This window comes from Pteropus medius, unplaced genomic scaffold (genome assembly GCF_902729225.1).
Source record: "Pteropus medius unplaced genomic scaffold, Ma_sr-lr_union100, whole genome shotgun sequence".
Taxonomy (NCBI): domain Eukaryota; kingdom Metazoa; phylum Chordata; class Mammalia; order Chiroptera; family Pteropodidae; genus Pteropus; species Pteropus medius.
In genome coordinates this window covers 12501575-12525500 of record NW_024355205.1, presented here as the reverse complement: position 1 = coordinate 12525500, position 23926 = coordinate 12501575, and the positions used below count along the sequence as shown (strand labels likewise).

The window sequence follows — 23926 nt, the reverse complement described above, 5'->3', positions numbered from 1 at the left end:
AATGGAGAATAGATGCTTTTTCCTATGCAAACATAGAACATTCTCAAAACTTAACTAGATCACCAAATAAGGATCAACACATTTTAAAAGGCAGAAATCATAAAGATTACATAATCCATCAAAATACAGTAAGGATAAAATTAACAACAAAAATTCCCTCTGATTGATATACAATCGGAAATTTTAAAATGCTTTAAATCTATATTAAAGAGAAGCACAAAGGAAAAATTTAACTCTTTACTTTTATACTGACATAAAATATTATTTAATTTCTTTATACTATTCAATAGAATTTGAAAGGTATTTGAAGAGATTGTCATATGTTAATGAAATTACATATGCTAGTCTTCACTGTGTCACCAACTACCTACGTACCTTTGGCCAAACCAGCTAACTTCTCTAGAACCATATCATGGTTAAATCAGGTACTTGGATAAATTACTGAAATACATTAATCAATTAAAGGAACCAATTTCCTTTTGGCTAGTAAAGAGAAAGCTCATTAATAATCTTACATTTACCTTTTTTTCTCAGAATATGGGGGTAATTCTGTTTTTCTGTAAAATGGAAATATTTTCCCCTCCCAGTTATATTGTTATAAAGATGCACCTGATTTCCTCCATTACTATCAATTCTTTTGTTTTACTTTCCCTCTATCAATGTAGAATTTTATTTTCTTCATTAATTAGAACTGTCAGGTTGAAAACAAAGCAAACAAATCAGGAAAGTTGTATGGCTTGGGTCTTTGAACTCTGCCAAACTTTAAAAGAATAATAATGATAGAAATAATGATGATAACGACTATCATTTATTGAACTACTACCGCCAAGGTTTCCATAAGTCATCTCTTTTTCTCGCCATGAGTAGGAACTTTTTCTAAGGCAGTATCTTTTATTTCGTTTTTATAGACAGCAAACCAAAAATCAGAAAGGATATAACTCTTTCTAAGGTGAAACAACTTTAAGAGTTGGACATCAAAACCAGTCTTTTACGCAATACACTGTTGACTCACTTTAAAACAAATTTTCCATGACTTCTCACATATATATCTCAAAGAAGGTGGTTGTGTTATTCTGCTTAAGAGAATGGATGTTGGATCCATACTTCCATATTTAAATCTCAATTTGACCACTTAACTTGTGAATTTAAGTTGCAAATGAGGATAGCTTACTTAAACCTCTCTAAAGTTTCAATTTTCTCATTTGCCATAAAAGATAATAAACATTGAATTATTTGAGTTAATATACAAAAAGCATGTAGAAGAATGCCTGACACTGAGTAACTATCCCATAAGTGTTCACTACTTTTGTTTTGAGAGTTCAATGAGATTTCAATGCATGTAAAGTAGTGTTGACTTTAAAATAAAAAGTCAAAGTGAGAGGAAATTAAGTATTTATTTGAGATCCAAAGAAAGCACTGATTTAGGCAAAAAACCCCAAATGTTCTGATTTTAGGGTGAAGGCAAGGGGGTTTTATGAGTAGGGAAGGGAAATAATTTCATGAATAGAAAGAAGGAATTTCTATTGGTGCTAATAAGCTAAATTGTTCTTTAGCTCTACATGGCTGTTTACTGATTCTAAAGACTGTCTTTAATTTTCTGTCCTGTATGTAGTCAGGATGTCTGCTTTCCTGTTAGCTCTACAAACAGTTGTTTGTAACATAGTGTTGGTTTGGCTCAGTTCAAAGGTTATTTTACCCAGTTCGAACATTCCAAATGTTTAAGGAGTAAAGATGTGCAAGGCAATTCCTTTGGGATGGTGGCTCCAACTTCATTTGAAAATGGCTCTATTTATATAATTTTTCACCGCAGTTAGCTCAGTGTCTGGCCCTTACAAAATGCTTAATACATCTATTTTACTTTTTAAAATGTTTTATTTTTATAACATATATAGTTTTAAACTAGTCTTTCAGGAATGTGATTAGTCTCTCCTTCCTCCTTCCTTGATGCATCCTTCCCTTTCTTCCTATCTCCCCATCTCCTCTCTTTCCTCTTTTTTTTGTACCAAGTAACTATGACTTACTCAACTGTATTTTCTATGAACCATTTTTTTTTTTTTTTTAGGGAGACCCATTGTTTACTCTAATATTCCAGACCAATATAAAATATACTTTAATTCAGTATTACATATTTAGAGATAAAATTCTTCAATTCCTTCATTTCTTTAAAGACTTTTACTAAAAAGTAGTTGATAAAAAATAAAAATGTTTGGGTTTTGAAAGTAGAAATTAGCTTAAAGATAATTTCCTATTTTATGAGAGAGAGATTAATTAATTGAGAATAGTAATGGCAGAACTCTCAATATCTGAAATACAAATTGGTCTAAAGTTGCTCTATTTTTCAGGGTTCTCATAGAAACAGAACCAATTATCTATTATCTATTATCATCTATTATCTACCATCTATCATCTTTCATCTATCACCTATCATCTATCTATATATCATCTATCATCTATCTATTGAAGGAGTGGAGGGATGGGGAGAGAGAGAAATAAAGAATTTGCTCACTTGATTATGAAGGCTTAGAAGTCCCAAAATTTGTAGTTGGCAGGCTGGAGACCAAAGAAAGCTGATGGTATACATTCCAATCCAAAAGTTGACAGGCTTGAGACTCAAAAAGAGTTGATTTTTCAGTTTTAGTCTGAAGGCAGGAAAAGACTGATACCCAAGTCAACAGTCAGGCAGGAGAAGTTATTTCTTATTCAGCCTTTTTGTTCTGTTGGAGTCTATAAGTGATTGGATTAGGCGCACCCACATTTGGGAGAGCAATCTGCTTTGATCATTCTACAGGTTCTAATATTAATCTCATCTAGAAACACCCTCACAGACACACTCGTAATAATGTTTGAACAGATTTCTTAGTACCTCAAGGCCCAGTCAAATTGACACATAAAATCGATTATCACTGTGACCAAATATTTTGAATGAATGAATAAACCATTTTACTTTGGATTTTGACATGTAACTACATCTTTGCCCAAAACAAACTTACTTTGTCTTTGCTAAGGGATTTATTACTTTTTTTAAGCTTTTCATTAGTAACAATCTTCTGATTTCCATTCTTATCTTTAAGTTGGAATAAAACTCTTCAGCTATAATGAATAGTTGTGTAATGAGGAAGGGAGGACTTCAGCCCCATTATTGCCTAATCCCTACTGAGTGAGTTGTCACTCATTTTCAATAAAACAACTTTCTCTTACTCTTATATACTATGAAAATCCATAGCTGCTCTAACGTGACATTTTTCTGTGGGAGCATTTGGCATTCATTGTAAATGTATTATTTTAATTACTGTCAAATTATATTTTCAGATTAGATTTGCTATTAGGAATAAAAAGAACAAACCTAGGGTGAAAATAAGAAAATAAGGCAACAAGAAAATTCAGACATCAAGAATAAACAACAGGAAGAGAAACTCGTGGAAACATGTGGCAACCAGAAATGAGGCCATAGTCCTTTTTGGGTAGTCTGTTCCAGTCTTCAATATCTGATCTAGTGACCTGTATTTAAACTCGATATGACAGTTTTATGGGACACATCAGGGGAATCTGGTGAAGCATCTCACAAACCATGTAATAATCATCAAAGACATACTTCTTAATAGGACTAGACTTTTAAACATCAGGCAGGTCACTACATGTCATTGCTTGTGTAAGTTGAAACCGAATCACTGCATATAATGACCAAAAGCTTATATTGATTTCCATATTTTTATTTTTTAAATGGCTGTCATGCTTTTCTACCTGTTATTTTTTTTAAACAACGTATTGAGATGTAATTCACATACCATAAAATTCAATTATTTATAAGATACAGTTCAGTAGTTTTTAGTATGCTTGCAGAGTTGTGTAAATATCATCAGTATCTAATTTCAGAATGTTTTCATGCCTCCCAAAAGAAATCCCATATTCTTTAGTAGTGACTTCCCATTCCTTCATCCATACCTCCGGCTTAGGCAACCTCTTAGCAACTTTCTGTCTCTACAGATTTGCCTGTTCTGGACATTTCATATAAATGGAATCATGTGGTCTTTGTGACTGGTTTATTTAGCGTAGTATTTTCAAGGTTTATTCACGTAGTGTTTATCAGTTATTCATTTCTTCTAATTGCTGAATAATATCCTATTGTGTGGCTATACCACATGTTATTTATCCATTCATTCTTTGAGGGGTATTTGGGTCATTTTGACTTTTGAGCTGTTATGACTAATGCTGCTATGAACATTTGTATGCACCTTTTTGTGTGGACATATATGTGCATTTCTCTTGGGTATATATCTAGAAGTAGAATGGCTGGATCGTATGATAGCTCTATGTTTAACTTTTTGGAGTATTGCCAAAAAATTTTCCAAAGTGGGTGCACTATTTTACATTTGCACCATTAAGGTACGAGGGTTCCAATTTCTTTATACTGTGATCATCACTTGTTATTGTTTGTATTTGTGATTTTAGCCATTGTAGTATCTCTCTGTGGTTTTGATTTGCATTTTCCTAATGAATAAACATATTGAGCATTTTTTCATGTATTTGCTGGTTGTTTGTATATATTTGGAGAAATGTCTTTTCAATTTCTTTGCCCATTTTTAATTAGGTTATTTAATTGGGTCTTTTTAATTGTTGAGTTGTAAGAGTTCTTTATATATTCTGGATATGTCCCTTGTCAGATATGATTTGCAAACATTTTCTCCCAACCCTATGGGTTGTCTTTCATTTTCTTGATGGTATTCTTTGAAACATTAAAGTTTTTAATAAATTTTGATACAGTCTAATTTATCTCTTTTTTCTATGTTCTCTTTCTTGTGCTTTGTTGTTATATGTAAGAAATAATTGCTAACCCAAGGTCATGAAGATTTACTTCGTATTTTCTTCTAAAAGTTTTAGAGTTTTAGATTTTACAATTAGGTGTATGATCTATTTTTGAGTTAATTTTTTTTTTCATGGAGTGAGGTAAGTATCCAAATTCATTCTTTTGCATGTGGGTATCATGTTGTCCCAGCAACATTTACTGAAAAGACTATTTTTTCCCCTTTAGATAGTCTTAGCATCCTTGCCAACATCAACTGACCCTTGTTATAAACTGGATGTTTATGTACCACACCACACCCCCCCATTCATATATTGAAATCTAATCCCTATTGTGATGGATTACCAGTGGTATTTGGGATTGGGGCCTTTGGAAGGTAATTAGGTCAAGAGATTAGAGCTCGTATGAATGGAATTAGTGCCCTGTAAGAAGAGGCCAGAGAGCTAGAGCTAGGTCTTTTTTTTTTTTTTTTTAACATATGATGATGTAACAAGTTGACAGTCTGTAACCCAGAAGAGGGCCCTCCCAGAACTTGACCATACTGGCACCCCGATTTTGGACTTTTAGGCCCCAGAATTGTGAGGAATAAATTTCTGTTGCTTATCAGCCATCTAGTTTATGATATTTTGTTATAGCAGCTCAAATTGAAAACCATAATGTAAAGGATTATTTCTGGGCATTCAATTTTATTCTACTGATCAATAAATCTAGACACATGCCATATCATATTGTTTTGTTTACTGTAGCTTTACAGTAGTAATAAATTTTGTAGTTATAAGTTTGAAATTGGGAGATAATAGTTTTTTCCAATTTTGTTCAAGACAATCTTTTATATTTCATATAAACTTTAGAACCAGCTTGTCAATTTTTTGTGAAAAAGGCAGCTTAAATTTTGGTAGGGATTTTCTATCCCTTTCTATAGATTGAATCTGTAGATCAATTTGGGGAGTATATTACCTTTGCAATATTAAGTCTTCTGATCGATGTACATAGAATTTATTTCCATTTATTTAGATCTTTACTTTTTTCAGCAGTGTTTTGTAGTTTTCAGTGTACAAGTCTTGCCCTTTTCTTTTTCTTAACTCTTGTTCTAAACTCCAAATATGAATGAAACTCAGTAATGTCCAGGAACCATGTCTTAGTCAACCCTGCATTCCTCCTACCTGACTTAGTATCTTAAATTGTGGTTGGCAGTCTTTGTACTTACTGAAGTGAATTGAGAAATTACTTTCATATCCATAGAAAGTTCATAATATTTTCTTTTCACTACAGCACCCCATTAAGAAAACAAAAAATATTAACCCCATTTAATTGGAAAGTTAACTTATGGATGATATATTAAGGCCAAACAGGTTAATTGGCATGGCCGAAGGGACTCGGTTCATGTCAAATATGAAATTAGAGCACAATTCAGAATTGTCCTTTAGCATTGTATTAATTCTAAAAGGCTTTAAGCTGAGAAGCACATGGAAAAAATCAGGAGGAAAAAAAGGGGTGGCACCAAGTGATTTTTACTATACCACGTTAAAAATGTATATTGTCATATCATCTAGCTCCTTTAGGGCTAAAAGAAGGGTTTCACTCAGCAGATATATTTCTTTCTTAAACTCCTAAGTTAACAAAGAGTTTGGAAAATCGGCTTACAGTTATCTCTATGTCACATTTCAGTGACTCATTGATGTGAGAATCTTGACTTAATGAAAGTTAAGACCTGATTACCAAAGATGGAGTTAAAGATATAGCAAATCATCTAGACACTCTTTTCTACTTATGTTTCATTGGTAGGGGTCTTTTTTATGAGTTGACACCTCCTAGAATGTCTCCGCTTCAGGCTTTAGAATTGAGCATTCAGTTAAGCATTTGGTTGAGCATCCAATAGAGAAGCCCTTGATGGACTAAACAGGTGTTAAATTACTGCAATTAAAAGGATAGCAGGGAATGTGTATCTAGTATTTACTGAGAACACTTACCAACCAGGAATACATTGTCAAGGTGAGGGATCCAAATGGACCAAGAGGAGCGTGCTAGACCCCTGATTACATAATTCTTATTAGAAAGGGGAAAGGAGAACCACTGAGAATTTCTTAATGATGAAAATGGGAGGTTATCATTAAGGATATCACACAATGTGGCCTAGAAGGAACCACTGTGGTTGACTCATGACTTTCAGGTCTGAAGTGGATGAATGATGATGGCTCAAGATGCCTGGGCTCAAGCTGAAGAAACTTTCAATTATAAAGTCCTAAAAAAGAAATAACCTAATACTCCAGGAAGTATTTCTCAAGGGAGCCAGGTTAAAATCTGTGATAATAGAGTATTGTTTCTCAATAGGAAAATATAAGTAGGGACAGGGGACTTCTGAGATGCGAGTGAAACACAGCAGAACTTGCAGATGAAGATGTGAGTTGAACCACTCTTAACCACATATTCATTATTTTATTAATTGTTTGAGAGTCAAACCAATGAATATAAAGGAAAGGTGAACATTTAACAGAGGCCATGAAATAGACTTAGCATATGTGAGTGTAACATTTGTAACTCCGTTATATTCAAATGATTCTAGAGGTCCATGAAATTGGTAATTTCCTGAGCTTGACTTCTGAATCTGGGGTTGTTATGAGAGACAAGTTGTTTATTAGGAAGTGACTTAGCTAGAAAATGAGAGATAATCTTTAAAAAATTTTGTGTTTGGGGGCAGACCGGGCTGCGGCCCCGGCAGGGCGTGGCGAGATGGAGGTGACCGGCTTATCGGCTCCCACAGTGACCATTTTCATCAGCGGCTCTTTCAATAGCTTTCTCTCTGAAAAGCGGTACAGTCACAGCCTTAACATAGTTGAGTTCAAGTGTAAACTAGAGCTTGTGGTGTGCAGCCTTGCTTCTTGCATGGAACTGGAGCTGTTTGGTGCTGATGACGAGTTGTACAGCGAAGTAAGCTGAGTCGGGAGGGTGCCTTGCTGGGCTCGTACCCCGATGATGGCTGCCGCATCCACGTCATAGACCACGGCGGTGCTGGCCTTGGAGAGTATGTGTCCAAGGTGGAGAAAGACAAGCTCTCACAAGAAGACTACGACCGGAGGCAAGATTCAGTTCACTTTCCTGAAGGGCAGCAAGCTAGGCCGATACAACGAAGAGGAGCGGGCACAGCGAGAGGCTGAGACCATCCAGCGCCCCACAGAGGAGAAGGCCCAGGCCAGTGCCATCCCTGTGTGCAGCGGCTGTGAAGCGCCGGCGTCTGGGCAGTCCCCTCACCTGGGCACTGTCATGTATGTAAGATGCACAGATTTCAAGCCTGGCTACTAGCTTGGTGTCCACTATGATGAGCCACTAGGAAAAAATGATGGCAGTGTGAATGGGAAATGCTACTTTAAATGCCAGGCCAAGTAGGTGCCTTTGTCAGGCCATCAGTTGTGACTGTGGAGGACTTCCCCAAGGAAGACTACGGGTTGGATGAGATGTGATGCCCAAGGAAGGACAGCTTCCTGCTCCAGCGCACTTGCCCACTTATTGCTCCTCTCTATGTGGCCCTCTTCCTCTGACTTTGTTTTTATTTTATTCACTTTGTCTTTGCCGCTGACTTTTGAGACTTGTGTATTAAATTTGCTGGCCCTGGAGAAAAAAAAGTTGTTTGGGTTTGGTGTTGGTTTTAATTTGTCAGCGACTCTGATAAAATAGGTAGTAGGTAGCATGAATATTTACAGTAAAATATTTGCACTACTTGGGTTTTATTTCATGTTAACCTTATCTTCCATTAACATAGTTAATGGAGTTTATTTGGAGGGAATAGAACTGTTCAACATTTCTATTTAGGAGTTTCTTAGAGATGACAAATATAAGAAAGCAAAGACCTTTGTCATGAAGGTGCATTTCCATAGTAAATATCCAAATCTAATTCAGGAGAAAATTAAATATAAATTGTCATCTTAGTTTTTCATCTTAGTTTTAAGAAGGCTCATAGCTTCTTACAAGAAAAAGACTCAGATTATTGTTGTTGCTGAGGAAAGTTGAGATACAATTTTGAGTAACAGGTTACCTAGGTGTTTTCCTTAAACTATTGTGTGAATAATACATGATCAGTTCCAGGTTTTAAGGGTGAAAGCTATTTTTCCTGCAGTGGCGTTTGGATGTGACACAGGGCGTGCTCAGAAGTCTCTCTGGGATGTCTTTGGGAACTGCAAATCCACACGTAAGTCCTCAGGATATTTCAGGTCCCAGGAGAAGAGAGCCTGAATGCAGCTCATTGCACGTAGCAATAAAAGAACTGATTTCGAGGGACAAATAACAGAACTGTGAATTAAGACCTGTGGTGAGACCCGATAGTGGCTCTGAAGTTGCGAGGAATCTTGAAGCAGTTTTTTGTTCTCTGATGTTTATAAGCAGGACAAGTCATTTCAGTCAGCAATATATCAACATTTGTGTCCTCCCTTTTGAGGCATTTGGTTATGAAGCTGCCTCTAAGTTTAGAAGCTGCAGAGGAAGAAGATACTATCCTTTTCCCCATCATCTCACCCCTCCTCACTGCAGGCATTTGAGGGATGAGCAAATGAATAAATGCTAAGCCCTCATTTTTGATTTTGAAATCAATAATAACAAAGGAAGGAGCAATTAAGAAGATCAATAGCTGAAACAAAGTGAGCACTCATAATTTCCCTTTACTTGTGAAAAATGTCTTATATCAAGACAAACTGTTTTTTCTTTTCTGCTTCAGGTTTTCATTCTTTATACCTAAACAATGTAATAGTTTGAGTTCACTATATCTCGGTAATGGTATATTTTATTTGCCCCAAATCTTCCATACTGGGGTTTTTCTTTCATCACGCTTTTTATTTATTTATTTCTTAATTCAATGATTGACTTTACAAGTGGTCAAGCATTCCTAGATACATACCCTCTTGCAGTGTGTCCTCCTTCTCCAGGTCTGCAAAAATCTGCTTTTCACAAATCCATCTGAAAGTTATCTTTCATGAAGGCTTCGAACTAGGTTTTCTGGACTTAGCAGATTTCATGACAATTTTAGTAGTAATTAGACAAACTTGAAGTTTTAAACAAGACTGGAGCTCATTTAAAAAAAGCTGAGGCATTCTTAAGGGAGAACTATAAAATTTTCCAATCAAGAACTATAAAATTGAAGGCTTCAATTTATCATGGCCGCTAGGGGAGAAAAAAGGGAGGAAAAGAGTGGGGAAACGAGGATGGGATGTTGAAAAGATGGGGAGAGATACAAGCAGACGATTCTTCCTTAGAATAAAAAGAGGAATAAAAAGTGGCTCAGCTGGTAAGAGAGACAGGATAGAGAATGAGAGATGGGAGGGAGGTTTTAGTGGAAAAGGCACTCGGTGACACTCTGCATTTTAATCATCCTGGCAAACGATACAGTTTTATTTGCTCCCTTCTGTATTAGGGGAGATTTTTGACCTTCTGTGCCTCTTGCGAAGGATGGGATGACCATTCTTGCCCTCTCTGTATCCTTTTAAAATATCACTTGCAGCCCTTAAAATTGAGTTTTTTGTTTGTTTATTTATGAGGAAATAATAAAGTGCTTAAAATGCCTGTCCTATGCGGCTATATCAAATAGTATTTGATTTGACTTGATTGGCAAATATCTTTCCTACTCTCATCTACTAAAGCCAATGTTTATTTTCTTCAATTCTAGTCCCTGAACACAGGTGCAAGGTGTGTGTTAGGTATTAGAAATTTACATTTCAATTTAGCTATTGAATCGTTTAATTTAAATTGAACACAAAAGTTGCCTAACTGGTTTACTGTAGGTTTCAGTAGCTATCTAGAATCTAGATTATCTAGCAATCTGAAAGCACATATTGATGTGATAAATAAGATGATGTTCGTAAAGGAGTCTTTCCCATGGCCTTGCATATAGAGAGTGCTCAGTGGTTATTAGTTTTCTTCCTTAATAGTGAAGTTGATAATGAAAGTTTTTTTTTTAAGTGGCAAAATTATAATCTAGGATTATACGGGTTAACTGAAGCTTTAATTTTCTTTCTGAGTAGATCTTATGTTCATATAGACAGAGAGATTTGCTAGGATCCAACTAAACCTAAAAATTCAAAAAAATTCACAACACTAATATGTATTTAAATTTTCTCCTCCTGAAGCCAGAGATAACCTCCTCGAATCACTCGCTCACAGGCCTTCAGCCTCCTCTCCTTCTAGCCCCTGTTCCTACCCTGGGAGCCAGATACCTGGAATTCCATGTTTCCCAAGGATATCCTTCAGCTCACCTTCGAATGCCCAACCCCAACCAGCTCTTGGTAAGGAACTCATTCAAACAGCTCGAGGAAAACGCAGGTCAGGATGCTGCCTCAAAAATCCAGGAGAATCCAAACACATAGGAACTAAGCCCCTTTGGGGGTTGTCCCTCTGTCCCCTAGCTTTTCTCTGCATGTGCCAGTGCCTGTTCCCTCTCTCTGAATTGCTGTGTGTGAGCTGACCTCAGCTGGTTCATTGAGCATACGTTAATAAGTTATTTGGGGGTTGAAACATGGCAAACATCAATAGTTAGAGGTGATCGAGTGGTATCTAGTCCCCCACTGTCGCTGCCAGGACATAATTAAAGCAAGCTGTGGACACATATTGCAACGTGTACAGACACTTATAAAAACACTTAAAATGCTTTCTTGCTTCTGTATTCAGTTAAATCCTTCTGTCCCCATCACCTTCTTCCCCTCTGGCAAACTTCAGCTTCTTCTCTACATCTATGGGTCTGTTTCTGTTTTGTCTTGTTTATTCATTTTTTTAATATTCCATATTTAAGTAAAATTATATGATATCTGTCTTTGTCTGTCTGGCTTATTTCACATAGCGTAATACCCTCTAGGCTCATCATGTTGTCACAAATGGCAAGATTTTATTCTTTTTTATTGCTGAGTAATATTTCATTGAAAACATTTACTGCATCTTCTTTATTCATTCATTCATCCATGAGCACCTAGGTTGTTTCCATATCTTAGTTGCTGTAAATAATGCTGCAATGAACATAGGGGTACATATGGCTTTTCACATTAGTGGTTTTATTTTCTTTGGATAAATACCCAGAGGAGGAATTACTGGTTGTATGGCAGCTTTATTTTTATAAAACTAATATTTAATTTAATGTTTCATATTTGCATCTAGAGCTTGCTTGATACATTTTGTTTCCTCTGACTATTTTGAAGTGTCACTAGCAAGTATTTTAGGTATAAAATACAATACCTTCTGTTCTGAAGCCAAAATTTGTGTCTTTGTAGCCTTCTAGGAGCTCGGCAACAGGACAAGTCATTTAAAGTTATTCTAGAAAATTAAAAAATGTTATCACAGCTATGGATACCTGTGATGATCTCATTAATTTATCCAATAAACAGTTTATTGGCACCTATGTCCAGCTTTGCCCACTCTGGCATACAACAGTGACAAACACAGGCTGATTTCCTCCCTTCATGGAGCTTTTATTTTTGTTATGGTAATTAGTTCAGCAGTCTCGACTCCCTTCCAAGGTTGTCTTAGGTACCATAGTTTGAAGGATTTACTTTAATCAACAAGCATATCACATGAAGAATAGGTCAGGGAGCCAGGTAAAATGACTCCGAGAGAAGTCTTGAAGATCTGTGTCTTCATCTTTTGAAGACTGTCAGATTTATATCTCCTAAGGATATTGTAGGAAAGATCCTTGCAATATAGGCTCATGGAAAGTTAAATTTAAAGATTTCTAAGGCCTCTTTCATATCTAGGATTTGGTGAATTGGTAACAAATGAAGTGGAAGGGTATCTCTAAAATGATCCCAGAAAAACACAAAAACCCCCTAAGAAGTGTCACGTGCCTCTTTGTAACTGTAGGGAGCTTTAATGAGCAGGTAGGCATGAGTTAAGTCTATTACAGTACTGACTCTTGCTCATTTTTTATCATTTTGTGCAAAGAAAGTCTGGAGACTAACAGAAAAGCGTTATGGAGCTTTTATTGATCTCTGCTCCTCACTGTGACTAGAAGTAGAGACCTGTTAAGCTAAATGAGCTCAACTGAGACTGTCAGTGTTTATGCAGAACCTGCATATTAGCTTTTGAGTCTGCAGGGGTTTTCTTCCGACCAGGAATAAACCTTGTACATGGACAATTTAGCACTGGGCTTGCTGATAGTTATTAAAAAAAAAAAGCCCTTTTATTTTTTAGTAAAATTCAATAACTTTTGTTGTTTGTATTTCAGAAGTAAATATCTTTAGAATTTATTTTTACAATACTTAACTTTTGGTAATATTTCCTCATTGTCAATAAATACAATTGTAACTTCCGGCTTTGTTGAGTGGACAGTGTTAATTTCACTTCAATGTCCCTTGAGGTTGGAGATATTTAAGCAAAGGTTTGCTAGGGATTAATATAGAAAAGTGATTCTCGAAGTGTGGTCTGTAGACCAGCAGCATTAGCCTCACCTGGGGACTTGTTAGACCGTTCCCCTGCTCCAGGTGGTTCTGATGCTAAAGTATTAGAGCCCCGTATAGGAATATGAGCCTTAGATCAGTCATTCTTTAGGAGGTGGAAGAGGAGGAAGAGTATCAGAAACACTTGGGTTTCTTCCTTTTCTCCAGCTCACGCTAACCTTTCTTATACCCGCCCCGCCTTCTACTTTTATACTGCACAGTGAACCATTACTCTGAGAATCTGAAACATTATTTGGAGGCATTGAGGTGAAGCATCGGGCTACATGAATGAAATTTGCTGAGATGGTCAATCATGATGGAATCATGTCCTGACCTTTTGACCTTTTTAGGATACTTATTAATAAAGATTTGTAAAGTTCTATTGTCTTCATATCTACTGTAGATATACTGACAGCCCCAACTGCTCTTATAAGTTAGACATAAATAGAAGATGTACGTTGTTTTATAATCTTGGACTAGCCTTTGGTTGCAGATCTTTCCCAGGAAACTTGGAAATAATTTTACTCTTTTCTGACCTAAAGGTTTTAATCCTATTGTATAATGCCTTGAACTTTGGGTTTCTCAAATGTAAGCTGCCCATCAACTGGCATTCAGAAAAGATAGTGCAATGGTCGGAGTGCTCATGCAGGCACAAACCTTGGCTCTGCTATTTGCATTGTCTGTGATCCTGGGAAAGTTCTTTTACTCTTCTTAGACAATTTCTTTATTTGAAAATCAGGCTAGTAATAATGTCTACCTCCTATTAAGTTTTAAGTGTTTAATGAGTTAATTCATGTTAAATTCCTGACATTTTATAAGTAAATGTTAGATATTACTATTATGATTGTCATGTAATGAGAAAATAGCCTACAACTGTGAAGATAACTCATTAGAACAATAAGTAAGAATGGAAAATACATATAAAATCTGTCAGCTTAGAGTAAAGAAGCTATGTTGTCAGACACACACACATTTGATTCTTGCCATATGTTGAGTGGCAAGTAATTTAGCTGCTCCTGAGCCTTGATCTTTTTATCTGTGTAATGGAGATAGTGCTATCTGCTTTGTGAGGCCGTTGTGAGCAGAAACAAGAACATTCTGGAAGAGGCTGGTCTACTCAATATGAAAGCTATTATTCTTTTTATTGCTGTTTGCTGTCTTGGAGTAAATTTTAAATGGCAACTTCCCTTTCCTGTGGATATCTAGGGAGTCTGATTTAGAGAATATGTATATATGCTGTGGAATGGCCCATATGCCAATTTGCTATTAGAATATGACTCATTATTTCTAAACTTGATGTTGCTTTATTTGTATGCTATTTGCTTTTCTCAGAAATCACTATGTTCAGATCCAATCATAAACTTTGGATAATAAAAGAAAGCGACCTCAATTAAGTGCACTATAATCAGATCCGATCATAAAGTTTGGATAATAAAAGAAAGTAACCTCAAATAAGTGCATTTTTTTGAGCCACCCCAAGTCATTCATATGAGGTTGTCAACCAAGCAGTGATGTAAAGAGGACTAATTTTTTGGTAAGCGACTGTGGCATTTTACATTTGTATAAAGCTCTTCTATTTACAAAGGGTTTTATATTGTATATCGCTTTTATTAAGGTACCATTTCTTAAACAAAAACCTTCAACACCAAAAGTTGTCTTGAAAGAAAAGGTTTATTGAGCCATATGCTATCCAGAAAAAAAACCAGATCTTCAGGTATGCAGTCTAAACCACTAGTGGCAGGGCTAGGAGACCAACACGTCTGCCTTCCTGGGGTTGATAGGGCTCTTTTATGCAATGAGTTTGGGGAAGAAAGATGTAAATTATGTTGAAAGCATTTACATTGGTTATAGATAAAGGGAGGGGTGAATCAGAGAAAGCTCTGGGATTGGAGTGTAGTCCACTAGAAAGAAGTATTCGATGGTATTTGATGGTTCTGGTTGTGAGCAACAGTCTAGAAAGTCCATTTATAAACAAGATTCGGTGGCATCTGGTGGTTGGCTATTCTTTCTAGGTAACAGTTGAAATAGATTCTTGGAAGCTGATTCAAAATTTCATACATTCAGGGATGCAAGCAGTCTTTTGTTGGTTTTCTGCTGGTGGCTCTGTTAACTGATTAACTTATCTTATCTCTTCCTCCCAGCCTCTAGCCTGCTATAATTTAATTTAGGACATCTCAGAATTTTAATTTTGTCAATTTACATATGGTGAAGGGTGTAGATATTTAGCATGTATTTGATTAGTCTTGACAAACGCACATACTTCTATCAAGATATAGAACATTTTCATCATCCAGAAATTTTCCTCATTTCCCTTCTCAATTCTCCCCACCTCAGCCCCATACAATTACTAACCCGATTTCTATCATCATTGATTAGATTTTCTTGCTAGAAAATTTTATGTAAATTGAAGCATATAATCTTTTACATCTCTTTTTTTCCTTAGTATAATGCTTTTGAGAGTCATCTATGTTGTTGCATATATCAGTAATTTATTCCTTTTGGTTGCTGAGAAATATTTTACTGTATGGACATACTGCAGTTTATTTATCCATTTTCCTGTTGAGGGCCACCTGGACTGTTTCCATTACTTCTTTTGATCATCGGTATAATGATATTAGATATGCAGAAGGTTCTACTACCTCCATTTTCCAGATTAGGAAGTTGGAGCTCTGAGAAGTGAGGCAACATATGGTATCACTGCTAGAAAATGATGAATCCACAGAGGATCTAGTCTTCTGGTTCTGGAGCCTATTCTTTCTTCCTATTTTCCAAGGCAAATTTGTTTCTGGCCTTTACCAGGAGTTCTGCCCTGCCTGACTCCAGGATTCAATCTGACTCTTTCTCATCTTTATTGAGAGAGTCAGAATATCAAAATTCAGCAGTTCAGCCCTACTCTGGGGTAGACCTTGGCAAAGTCTTAGTTTCTCAAGTAGAGTGAATGCATTTCTGAGGATCTCCCAAGGGTGAATCAGAGCAGGGAGCCTGGATGACACTGAGTTAGATTAGAGATCTTCAGATGGCCCGAGGATGCTCTAGGAGAGCAGTTTTGTCTCCCAGAGTGCAAGGGGGATATAGGATGATGTATAGTAGGGAAGGTGTCTTTTGAATCCCAGCTCTGCCACGCATTAGCTGTGGGAGCTCAGGAAACTTAATCTCTGTGGGTCTGTTTCCTCACCTGTAAAAGAGGTAGTTTAATGTTTCTCTCCTGGGTCCTGGTGAGGAAGTTCCTGACACAGAACTTGCCCTCCTATGCTCTATCAAGAGTGAGCATAAGGGAGCATTACAATATGCCATTGACTTTGTTGTGAGATTTCTAGTATATGAAAGAACTAATCCTCCCTTTATCTCTGAAGACACTAATTCATTATTTATAGACTCTGAATAGAGACAAGAAAGTTTGCTTGTCAGTAAAGTCCTCACAAATATAAAGCTATGGGAGGGGCACAGAGGGATTTGTTTGAGAATGCTTGAGAGGAAAGATGACCATAAGACAAAGATGAGTAAGATGAAAAAAAGTAACCATAAGATAGAGAAAAAGGCATTCCTTGCAATAGATGTTTTACGAGGCAAATGTTTGGTTTGGCCTTTTGTTGGAGAACATTTTCTTTCAGAACTTATATTATTTTATGTATTACTCTCAAGTGTATTGCATAATTTCCACATTTATTTATAGTCTGTCTCTCTTCCAGGAATAATGAAAAAGATTCTTTGAATTCCAAAGGACAATAGAAATATAATTTTAGCCACTTATTGAAAAGTTAACATTTATTGAGTGTTTTTTATGTGCCAGGCACTGAAATCCTCATATATATATATATATATACACATACATATATATATGTATATATATATTACTTTATTTGATACTCATAATGATCATACGAGAAAAGAAAAATTATTATTTTATTATTATTTCCATGTTACAGATGAGGAAACTGAAGGCCAGACTTAAGTTGCCAAGTTTAGACAACTGGCGAGCAGCAGATATCGAAGCCAGAGCATTTAGCTGTGACTTATTTACTATGTTGAGTTCCTTGATGGTCGAAATCTCATTTCATCCTTCTTGGTGTCCAGCGCTCAGCTCAGTGTCTATAATATAATTTCGTTGAATGATTTATGGAACCTAAATGTTTTCAAAGCAACTTTTGCAAAACTACTGGTGTCCTTAGATCTTTTTTCTCCACTATACACATAACTAAGAGGTGGATATTATTAAAGGGAAATTTAGAATCCCTTTTGGAAATGTTAGCTTTGCAATGCCAATCAGACACCCAAATGTGGATATTAGTTAAATAATTGTATTTATGGGGCCAGAGCTTAGAGGAGAAGTCAGGGCTGGAGATAAAAATATGCTTGTCGTAAGTGAATAGAGAGCATTTAAAACCATGAGCCGAGACAAGATCTGTGGTGGGGGTAGGGCTGGGGTAGGAGGAGGGGTCTGGAAGAAAAGAAGGCTGAAGATTTCTTGAGCTTCTATAATTGGCAGCTGGGTATAAAAGAAAAAAAAAGTGAGTTGGAATAGGAACACTAGGAAGAACCATGAGCACTGAGAGAAAAAATGATTCAGGAAGGTGAATGTGAAGAGCTGGGTCAAAATGCAGCAAGAGGTCAGGTTGCATGAGGACAAAGAAATGCCCATTGCATTTGGTGTGGCTGAAGGTCCTTGATAAGAGTTGTTTCGTGGGTGTGATGGGGTGAAAGATGATTAGAGTAGTCGAAGAGAGAGTGGAAAGTGAGAGACAGTCAATCCTTTAGCGTTCTGCGGTACAGAGAAGCTAGATAGGGCAGAAGCTGAATGGGGGCATCGAGTCAAGGGAAAGTTTTCTTTTTTAAAAAATAGGTGCTATTAAAAAATAGGTGCTATATTTTATGCTCAAGGGAGTAATCTAGTGGTGAGGGAGAAACTGAAGGTGCAGGTGAGGAAAGGAGACTCGCTGGAGTGATGTCCTTGAGGAGGCAAAGAGGGGAGGGGACCAGAGCTCCTGTGGAGGGGTAGAGCTTACGTGGGAGAGGGATACTTCTCCAAGTTCCCAGAGAGAAGGCAGGGCACGTGGCGCTGATGATGCACGTTCCTTCATTCATATTGAAGGAATACGTCACTTTACATTCATATCGTTAGACTTTCAAGAAGTGGATGGATTTTACATACGCTGACTGATATAAGTTTTTTCTTGTGGATAAATATGTATACAGAAACAATTCAGTCAGAAGCTGGAATAAGAATAAGATAAAATTTAATAGTCAAAGGAAATTTCATTATCAGACTTACATTTAATATTAAACTTTAAACTGCTTGCTATTTTCTATGGCTGCTGTCTCAGATTAAGGGAAACTATTTGCTATAAGAGAAAACGCAAGAAAACCTTTAGTAAAATGGTAGAATATGAAACCTTTAAAGTCAAGAATCATATCTTCCGCTTTTACTCGAAGGATTTCAATCTCTGTGGAAGTAATAAGAATGACAGTGTCTGTAATGAATTGTTGCAACGTCTGTGTGCTGAGAACCTATCGTATTCCTGGCACTTTTCAAACATTCTTGCTGATCTTCGTGACAAAGCAAAACAAAGTGGTTTTATTATGGTTTAACAAGTAAGAAAACCGCCACTGAGGTTCTGCAAGGTTTAATGATTTGCTCAAGGTCGCCCAGCTGGCAAGGTGAAATTTAAATGAAAGCTCGTTCTGAATTCAGAATTGCCTTTCTTCATATACTGTCTTGATATAGTAAATATTTTGATATAAGTACTACTCCTATTTAACGTTGGGAAAACATTTGGCTCAAAAAATTGAGCTCCTCAAATATCTAAAGGCGCTGCATTTGTTTGCATAAACTACTATTTTTCTTCTAGTCTAGTGTATAGATATGGAAGGAAGGAAGGAATAAAGGAGGGAAGGAAAGAGGCGAAGAAGCGAGGGAGGGTGGAAGATCTACATAAAACCAGAGAGACTAATATCCTGAACCCTCATATCCCATGTTCCAATTTCAATAAAGGCTGATTCCTGGTCAGTCTTGTTTCATCTTTATCTAATCATGTTTCTTTTCCTTGCCACGAGATTATTTTGAAGCAAATCCCAGAAATCATACCATATCATCCATTAGTGTTTCATTGATTTTGCTGAAAGATAAAGATTATTTTTTTAAATGTAACTTTAATGCCATTACCACATGTTAAAAAATAAAACAGTAATTCCTTAGATTTGCCAAATATCCAATCAGTATTCAAATTACCCCGACTGTCTCACGAATCATTGTTATAGTCCCCTTACTCCATTCCAAGCAAAGGGTGTACAGTGTAGCTGCTTGAATAGTTTCTGAAATATCTTGTAATCTGTAGTTTCTATAGCCTCATTTCTCCCTTCTTCCAATTTATTTCTCCTGTAGAGTTTTCATATTCTGGATTTTTGCAAACTGTATCACTGGGCTTTGGTTTAACATGGTTCCCTGACTTGGTGTTTTTTTGGAAACTGATGACTAACACTTGACCAAATTCAGCAGTATGAAAGCAAACCATATACCATCTCTCTCAATATTTTAGAGTTATAAATGAAACTATGTCCATAGTAAGCTGGCCACTCCCACTCAAGGTCCCTCCCCGCCTGAAGCTGAAGGAGTTCATGCTCCTGGCACCAGCCTTGCCCTCTAAGCACCCGAGTGGCTGCCACCCTCAGCTGGAGCAGGCAGGGTGGGATCAGGGACCAGGCCTGGGACTCCTGGCTGAGACAGGATGTACCTGCCCTTGTGTGGGGACTAAATGGGCCAAGCTTCCTGCAGTACATCTGAGTGTCGACACACTTATCTACTTCTCCCTTTTCCCTAAGTCTCTTTTACATGTTCCCAGACAGCTCAGCACTAAGCTTGTTTAGTGCCCTGGGTAAATGAAAAATTTGTGTAAAATTTATATTCTACTGCATAATGTTTGGGTATAAGGATTTTAATATAAGCTATTTCAAATCAATAAATTACTCCAAATCTTCAAGTAAAATAGATGTTCCAGAACAAAGAGCCCTGTGACCTGTGGCTCCAAGTGCAGCATAGTGTACTGCCTATACTCCTGCGAGGCACAGAATTTCATCTGAGAAATAGGGAAGAAGGATCCTTTTTGCTAAGCGCTGTGAAGGACCTTGGTCTGTGGTCCTTTGTGATGTCTGAAATTCCATTTGAAATAGTGTTCTCTAAGTTCTGTGTTCTCCATGACAATGCAGCTAGAAAAGGAGCATAATAAATTATTCACACCTTAGCAGTGGCTAGTGATAACTCAAGGAGAACATGCATTTAAACAATGATAGTTGCATAATAATTGGTTATAGGAGAAATCATGAACAAAGTAGGAGTTTCAGGGATGAGGAAATCAGAATAATTAACTGTAAATTGTGGCCCTGGTTAATGAACTCCTAGAGAGTCTGTACTTTATTCAATTATTTCTGACTTCTTAATGTCCTAGCACGTAGGAAATGTTAAAGAAATGCTTGCTGAATGAACAACTGGGGAAAGCAGGATTCACACCTCAGGCCACTGTGATTTCTGTTTGGGGGAATCAGAGGTTCCAGTGTTCTAGGAATAGATGTACATGAACTCAGAGTATTTCTGGTCATGGTACTGCCCCTCTCCTTAAAACCAGGGCTCAAAGTCTCTCCTTTACTGCACTTATCCACTCTCTGCCCTGTTCTTGCGGTGTCTTCTTTTGCAAGGTCTTTCATGTTTCTTCTGCCCAACTCTGGCTCAGGCCTTAGGGGTTTCCCTGTTGGAGAATCATGCTCTCCTTCCAGCGGGTCCTTCTGCTTTCAGACACTTTCCCTCCAAATATTCCAGCAGGCTATCTACAGGGCGGTGTTACTAAGTCACATCTATGTGTTACCTCTGCCCCAAAACCTTTATCACTGGCCGTTACCCATCAAATCCAGTCAAACCTTTTTCCTCCATATCGAAAACCTTCCCGCTCTTATCTAACCTTACGTAGGTAGATAACCCCTACCTTTCGGGCTTTTCTACAAAGCCAACACAGCAAACACCCCTGTGGAGACGCCCACCGGAGATGCCAATTTCAGCTCTCCACGGGTATCTAAGGCAGGAGGAGTGCAGTGTGCAGGCCTTGGACGTGGAGGGCTGGCCCTGATGCTGGGGCATGGGAGGAGGGGATGTGAAAAAGTGAATGAAGGACTGAAAGTGGTGGACGAGTTGGGAGAGCAGGTGCTGAAAGCACATTTTATCTGCTTAAACTTCCTGGAAGTGCTGGATCACTGTGGCAGCCCTGATGTCCTCTACTGTGGTGCCACCTGTGGCATGTGATGAGAAAGAAACATGCTGAGGAGGGTTCAAACTAATTTCAGGGGAGGTCTCAGGTGCTTAAAAACCCCACTGAAAGCTAGCACATAGGTCACTAGGTTGAGAGCTGAGAGGCATGAACCCTGCTGCAGACCAGTTTTCCTGGATTGGGGACCCACGCCTTTTGAGGGCAAAGAGTGGCTTAGCAGGGATTGCAGGAGGCTACGGCCTCATCTACATGAAGAAACTGATCAGAAAATTTTAGTATGCATTACGTTAAGATACCCTGTGTTTCAGGAAATTTGGCCTGTGTGTGTGCATGTGTGTGTGTGTGCATGTGTGTGTGCGTGTGCATGCATGTGTGTGTGCGTGCATGTGCGTGTGTGTGCATGCATTTAGGTGAAGCCCAACAGAAGAAAGCAATAGATAATGCTAAGACTTCCTGTAGACACACACCGAAGAGCTGAAAGCGTCTGTTAACTACAGAGCCCAAACCTCGGTCGAGGACAGCTGTGATTACAAACATTCTGTTTACTCTTCCCAAAGTAGCATTTATATTTATCATATTACATGCTTTTATTTCTGGTGCCGGAAACGTAGTTTTTTTCTATCACAACCCCACTGTCATGAAATTTTCTTTGAACACAAATAGAACATTTTCCCTTCACCTTCTTTTACTTTCCCACTTCCACTTTGACTTCTCCCATTGCTTCTTTTAATTAATTAGTTAATTTTTCAATTACAGTTGACATTCAGTATCATTATATATTAGTTTCAGGCATCTAGCATAGTGGTTAGACATTTATATAATTTATCAAGGATCCCCTGATTAGCCTGGTACCCACCTAGCACTATACATAGTTCTTATAATATTATTGACTATACTCCCCATGTTGTACTTCATATTCCCATGACTATTTTATAGCTACCAGTTAATTACTTCTTGAGAATTTATTTTGCACTTTGCCAGAAGGTCAGCTCTCAGAATCAAATTCGAAATAAAGCTTTGTGGAGGAGTATGGGATCCAGAGACATAAGAATTTTTTTTGCTTCTAGCTATGTTTTTTTTTTTTTCAGTGCAATTTTAACAACCTTCAAGTTGTAAGAATTAAAATTTCTCTTGAGAAATTTTCATGTGTGATAGAACAAAAGTCAGGAGATGTCAAATGGTTGTCACTAAGAATAGAATACTTTCTAGCTTCAAACATTCTTTTCAAAGCAAATATATACATTTGATACCTGTAAGTTTTGCATGTGCAAATATTGACTCAGTAGATGGATGGAGCCAGGTTGAATATGCTTTGTTTTTTAATTTCTCAAGGGTTGAGCCTCTTATGACTATAAGTGTTATATATTTTTTCCTGGCCAACTGATAAATTTTCTAGAATGAGATTATTTCCTGCCCCTGTCTCCAGAATATATAGCAGCTGTGGAAAACACCAAACATTTTTATTACCCAGAGACCCCCTTCGAAAATTCATTTTATGATTTAGGCAAAATACCTGGTCTCACCCCATCACTTCTCTATGACCCCTGCTAATGACCTATACCAGGTCACTAGGGGATTTGGTGGGAAATCACAATTCGACATAGTCCCAGCTCATCCAAGAGGCCCTGGGGCTCCTTCCTGAGGCCTCTGCTCCTTCCTGCTTTCTCAATTTGAAATGAAACTTCTGGACTAGAGCAGACACCTCCCCCCGGTCACTTTTCTGCCTGGTATGGTCGTGGGGGTCCGTGGATACTCATTCAAAATTAAGTAATCTAAGTCTCAGATTGGTGATCACACAGCTTATAAGTGACAGAATCAGAGTGTGGACACAGGGGCTTCCAGAGCCACAATTCAACCTGGTCCCTTCTCATCCAAGAGGCCCAGGGGCTCCTTTCTGAGGCCTCTGTTCCTTCCTGCTTCTTCAATTTGATATCAGACTTCTGGACTGGAGCAGACACCTCCCTCTCCTTCACCTTTCTGCTGGGGCTGGTCGTGATGGTTCCTGTATACTCATTCAAAATTCAGAAAACTGAGTCTCATACAGGTGATCACACAGCTAATAAGTGACAGAGTCAGATACAGACCAACAGGTGTCTGAAGTTTCCCAAACTGACCTCTTTCTACCAGGTGAAGAATGCCATTTTGGCTTCTTCCTCGACAAGGATGGAGGGGCACATGGGACGATGGAAGGGCGGGCCAAAGCATCCCTGGGCACACTCCCTGGGTGGCCCTGAAGTCTGCATGAGGATACAGAGAGGAATTAGACATATTTTCTGCCCCAAGGAGCTCAATGGGACCCTGAGTGCTTGTCAAACGTCTGTCCCCAACTACCCGCAGAAGATTGAACATTCCCTACAAAGCCCCAGGGCCTGGGAAGCCTGTGCTTTTGCCGCAAGTGAGAAATTTCTCAGAAGTCTGCACTTTTGGCTCACAATGGACTTGAACTGAGTGTGTAATGCCAGAGCTCCCATATA

General features: G+C 37.7%; 1 protein-coding gene and 1 pseudogene across 1 annotated transcript in view; both read left to right on the top strand.

Annotated features, from left to right (window-relative positions):
• The window catches only part of OTOL1 (otolin 1), a 96826-nt gene that overhangs the window by 6519 nt on the left and 66381 nt on the right, over positions 1-23926 (top strand). The window lies entirely within an intron of this gene.
• Positions 7532-8259, top strand: LOC120598609 (tubulin-folding cofactor B-like; annotated as a pseudogene).